Raw genomic sequence first — 6,000 nt, 5'->3', positions numbered from 1 at the left:
AACAAACAAGCAAATAAATGACACTCACTGCAGTTGTTGAACCCCAAATTAAGTTTGTTTAAAGCTAAATTTCCTACTATTCATTAACACGAAGCTCTTAATAAGATAAATAAAATAAATTAGCAAAGCAAAAAGTCATATATATATGACTACATTAAATTCTGACGTTGTGTGTTTTCATGTAACATTGACTAATCAGAACACGGGAGTCAAGATATTGTTGTCGGAGCAAAAATGTTATATAATCAACCTATAACATGCACAATAAATTTAGTTATAGCGGTAGCTTCTCCATTCTGTATAACCCCAAACTGCACCGTTATGAAGATAAAACCAGAAGAAATGCTTTCATTATTTACGGGTTTGTTTGCAAGTCTTGTAGACAGGAAACACCGGACACACTGTGTGGGTCCTGCAACAAGTAAACGTTAAAAAAATAAATAAATAAATTTTAATGCCGATCACAATGTAACGATGCACAAGTTTCGCACAAAAATTCCTTTTGGTGAAGTAAAAACTGTTAAACACTAAATAAAGCGTTTTGATAATTAGGGAAGCTCGCCACTATATAGCTGTTAAATCTTTACAGAGGTCGGCCGAGATGCCACTGGGTCAGACGCTTAGCCAAAGTGGTCATGTTGGCTGTTTTGCAGTGGAGTGATTTCTAACTCCATCTGCATACTGCTTTTGTTGTGTATGTTGGCTGTAGTCATCAGTACGGTAAACAAAAAATTATGCCAAAACCTCACTCTTTGAGCCTGATTATGCTGTAGACTTGGTACTCAAGCCACTTTGCACGTCTTAGCCATCTGACGCAAATTAGCATCTGCAATTTGATTCACCTACAGACAGAATAGTGTTGGACTATGTAAAAGTATTGATAGTTTACTGGCTACAGTGGCTGAACTGAGTACAGAGGCACAAACGTCTAGTATAACATTGCCCAGATGAGACCCAGACGTCCTTAGTCTACTATGAAGCTGTAAAATGCAGTAAAGTGCAAGTAATTCAGCATTAAACTGTTACATAACTCTACTAGTAGTTTAACATGCCATCATATGTCTGTCCTCCAGTTCTACATCTAATCTGAGACTTCTTTCTTCTTACTTTGTGTTTGAAGTCCCTCATTTAGCTTCAGTTCCTGTCTATGTGTTTATGCAAATGTGCGTATAAAAGAGAGCAAGATACAGATGGGCAGAGACAAGGAGGAGGACAGATTTACGGGGCCACTAACAGCTTATCGTCTTTGTGAAGGAGCTTTTGAAAAGACGGAGGAGACGGGCGGAGAGGGTGATGGAGGAAGAAGACTGAGAAGGAGGAAGAGAGAGGATGCGTGACATTTCAGACCCAACCCTGATGATCAAAAAGTGAAGAATGAACACTGATCTAAAACTTGGCAATGATCTGGAGGAAAGGAAAAATGATTATGTGGACAAAAAAGAGCAACGGGTAGATGAGGGGAATAAGAAAGGCAGAGAAGGAGGGAGGGAGGGATGAGAGAGACAGGACAGTGATTATCAGATTAGTGGCTGGTAAGACTGCCTAATTGAGACACACAGAGGTAGTTATAATGGCTGGGTGGAGGAGACATTTTAGGTTGCAAAGGTCTTGAGCCACACCAGTGTGTGTGTGTATGCAAAGAACACACCCAGACTCTGCATCATCTCCAGCCTAAATCAGCCTCAGCGGCTGAATACCAGCAGTGTGTGAGGCTGTGAAACAGACGATGCAGGGCAACAAGCAAAAAGAAATGCGCAGCTGTGATTAGTGCTGGTGATGGAATGATGCTGACGTAATTGGCTAGCTATAATCGGCGCTAATCCTTCAATAATGATGATATTGCTTACATTTTATTTACATTTACAAAAGGCAGCAAGCATTCTCCTCACAAAATGGTTGCACATCCTTCACCCAGGTGTTTCCACCAATCATGTGCGATTGTGTATTATTTAGCACACTTCACTGCAGTGTTCATTAGGCAGTGGTCTGGCACCATCATAACCACAAAAGCTTCAGGTTTGTTAAATATGCCTAATACCGATTATGAAATATTACCACAGTACGACATGCTATTGAGTATGACAGTATCCATCATTAGACATATAACTGTGTCTTTACCTGGTGCTCTTTTAACCAGTTGCCCCTTATTTAAAAATAAATACCTAATGGAAGCAGCCAATGATTTGCATTTTCTTTCTTTCTGCAGGCCGTTTGAATATACGGTTAAACTTTACATAACATCTGGATATGACATTCTAGAGTCATGTTTCTTAAACCGGCCTTCGGGTCCCACAGATGTCCACACTATTAGTCCAGGTGTGTCCAGGTGTTCAGGAGCGGGAGGTTCGCAAGCAGCAGCAGGTCCCTGACTAACATATTGACTATTGACCGTTTTGTTTTTACAGCTCTGGCCCCGTTCACACCTGGCATTATCATGCGTCCTGGGTGATCAGGTCACGAGTTGTCAGCTCTAAGTACAGGTGTGAACGGGGTCAAATACGTCCCGAAGACACATTACATTTTATATTTATGGCATTTCAGAGTGATCTAGAGTGACTTACATTTATCTCATTTATACGTCTGAGCAGTTGAGGGTTAAGGGCCTCAAAGGCCCAGCAGTGGCAGCTTGGCGGTGCTGGGGTTTGAACTCATGACCTTTACGGCTACATCACATTTGTAATGTAAACGCGAATGCACCCCCCGACAGCAACGAAGGAATGATCACGCTGCAGTAATCAACTCCGTGACTGCCCTAGCCAAATAATATATAATCACTGCAAGAATTTGGAAATCACGCTGAACAGTAGAGATCTCTGCCACTAGGCAAATGGATAAAGGCAACGCTATAACAGCAGAAACTAAAGTTTCGTTAACAGACCACGCGAGTACAATGTTTGAAGCAGCCTTTACAGTTTGAAAATCAAAAAATGTTTGAAACAGAGATAGGATTCCTGGGATATTTCTGCCTGAAAATAAATGCAGAGGAAGACCACACAATTAAAACTTTTGAAACGGCCTGAAAAGGTGCATAAAATATAACTTGAGACATTTCTTCCTGAAAATTAATGCAGTGGAAGACTGACATAATTCATGTGCGTGACAGCCTTTCTCCCGTGGAAACGATCTATCAAATCCAATCACAAGTGCTCACTGAAAATGCAGTCATAACAGCCATGTGTCTCAGCTGTCCAAAGGTGAGCCGATCACCCAGGACGCATGTGAACGGGGCCTCTGATAGCATCGCATTTATGCCTAATTAGGTTTAAAAAATTTAATCAAGTCAGACGAGCATCTTTTTCCACTCAACATGCGTTCAAATATGAGATGACTGTAGTAAAGATATCTCACTCATACTATACTCTGATTTGCTCATTTTCCACATATTACTGTAGGTTTACGATATTGCCTAGAATAAGCAGCCAATGACTTGGCAAAGGATTTCCTTTGCCGACTTTTTGGAAACGTAATTAAATAACGCAAAATATTTGGATGGAAATACCTTATAACATGCTGGTGTCATTTCCTAAACTGGTCCTAAAGTCCATTTTTTTTCCTCACAACAAACTGAACCAGGTATTCAGTGTTTTTAATGATTTGTTAGTAAAGTGAACATTCTGGGGGCCCAAGCACAGAAGGATGCATGCAGACATCTGAAAAGCTGCATCTGCAGTGCTAACAAACATAGTGCAAACTATACATTTGTGGTATTTGTACAGCTGTGCCTACAAAGTTGTATCATCTGTACTGGTTGTAGTGCTCAGTAAAGTCATAGATGCATTGAGATACCATGCAAAGATCTCGTGCAAAATAATGAACTACACTTTTAGTGCACTCTTTCTAAATTTATTCTGTTCTATTTATGTCTACGAACGTAAACACAGCAACGTAGCAATTTTTTGCCAAGAATATAATCGTAATTGGAGACACAGCAATGTTATTATTAGTGTCTCTGTGTGAGGTGGGCATTACTGATTGACACTGAACATTACTGTGTGTGTGTGTGTGTGTATGTGAGTGAGTGAGTGAGAGTGAGAGAGAGAGAGTAAAGAATGCTGCTGTGCTGTTTCTGTGCAGGATGACAGGCACGGACAAGTGCAGGAACCGACGGCTCTGAGAGCAGTTGGTTCAGGGAGATATCATAGTTTCTCCTCCTGCCCATATCTTCAGCCTCACACTGTGCGTTAACACCAAACACACGTGCAGGAAGAGAGACGGTGGACACGGAGAGACTGGTGGACAAAGATTGAGCACTCTGTGACGATCAAAAAAGCAGATGTAGAAGCTGAAAGTTAAAAGCTGAAAGTGTGTGTGGATGTAGGAGTGTACAGCAGCACACCAGAGCAAAGTTGATGTATAAATCAGGATTAACAAGAAAGTCCGGTTCTCTCCTCTCTGCAGCGACTGAGCGACGTCAACAGCTCACTCCCTGACTCACTCGCTTTCTCACTTTGTGTTAGTTCCACAGAAAGGACAATGTGAAGCAGAAGGAGGGGCAGAACATCCTTATCAAAGCAGACCGTACACACTGGCACACTCACACACATACCAAGACTTATTCAGATACCGTTTACTCAAAGTGTTACATGAGAGCCAAAATACCTTTCTCCTCTTCTCAGCTTAAAATTAAAAAAAAAAAAGTTTTTGCTCTGTTGCTTTAAGAAAACAGTGAAGGTGCTGAGCATCACCCAAACATTTTTGCTTCTGAATATTTTCTGTCAGAATATAACGCAATTTGGAACTACACTATCTGGACATTTTAACTTTTTTTTTTGTTGCTCTTTTAGCAAGCGTTAATCTTTGCAGAAATCCCGTCTCTGTGTTCTTGTTTACATATGTATTCTTGCAGCAAATGCATGTCAGAAAAGTCACGTAGGTTAGCTAACTGCATGGAACTAACAGGAATAACATCAAAACAACTAGCACCAGGTCTTCCTGTTAGCTCGGTTAGCGCCACGACCTTTGTTATATCTGATCTACTCAATTTACAACCAAGTGCAGCGCTGAAATACACAGAGCCATTACAATATTTACATGAATTCTTTCAAGGAAAGTATTAAATGCACTAATAAAATGAAACAGTTACAGATATGATTTAATCTCTTAACCTTGGTTTTATTAAAGTAAACTGATTTCATGTTTATCATTTTATTTTTGTTTTATTTTATATTATTTTAAATTTTTAATGCTACAGAAGGTCAATGATCAAATCACACACATACCAAATCAATAATTCAATATGAAATGAAATGAAATGTGTGAAACTATAAAAACAGACTCTCTGGAAGATTTGATTCTATCAGCAGTGTTTCTGAGAAAAGCAGAAAAGAGCTTCACATCCTGCAGCAGGAGTCTCACTGCCAAACCTTCATTATATTCTCTTTCAGGAACCATGAGGCTCCTCTGTGCATTTAGCTTCCACTTCATCTTCCCAGATATTCTCCCCAAACCTCAGCCAAGAGCCAAAAGGAAATTCAGTTTAAACTGGTCAATAAACGGTGGTGCATTCAGATTTCTTTGAGACAAAATTGGAAAAGATGTAAAAATGAGAGATGGCGAGAGCAGCATTGCCACCGCAGCCATGTCTGGAGGAAAGCTGTGGAAACATGGCCTGACACGCAGAGATGCTCGTGGGCCTCTCTGAAAATTTTCTGCAGTCGACTGCTAATGTTTTACTAAGGACGTGCTGATATGGAAATTCCACACCAGCAGTGATGGGCTTAAAGTTTCGGCAGCTCTACACTATTTTCTCATCAGTCACTACCATTATAGCTATCTAATCCGACAAGCTAGTGATTAACAGCGAGTACACACTAGCAATGATGTACAATGAAACTCCTAAACGTGAAGCTGCTGAGATTCATTCATGGATAAAATGTACAGGTAAGTACAATTTTATCATTTCTTTAATACAGAGTTGGACAATGTTTCCATCAGAAGTTAGGGACCCTGACTTGAGGCCCACTTATGTTACACGCTGACTGACCACACTGCAACTAAACC

General features: G+C 40.4%; 1 protein-coding gene across 5 annotated transcripts in view; it reads right to left on the bottom strand.

Annotated features, from left to right (window-relative positions):
- Positions 1-6,000, bottom strand: part of rreb1a (ras responsive element binding protein 1a) — a 52,995-nt gene that overhangs the window by 31,544 nt on the left and 15,451 nt on the right. The window lies entirely within an intron of this gene.

This window comes from Pangasianodon hypophthalmus, chromosome 1, assembly GCF_027358585.1.
Source record: "Pangasianodon hypophthalmus isolate fPanHyp1 chromosome 1, fPanHyp1.pri, whole genome shotgun sequence".
Lineage (NCBI taxonomy): Eukaryota > Metazoa > Chordata > Actinopteri > Siluriformes > Pangasiidae > Pangasianodon > Pangasianodon hypophthalmus.
Note: the sequence above shows the minus strand (reverse complement) of the source record. Positions and strands in the feature narration are given on the sequence as shown.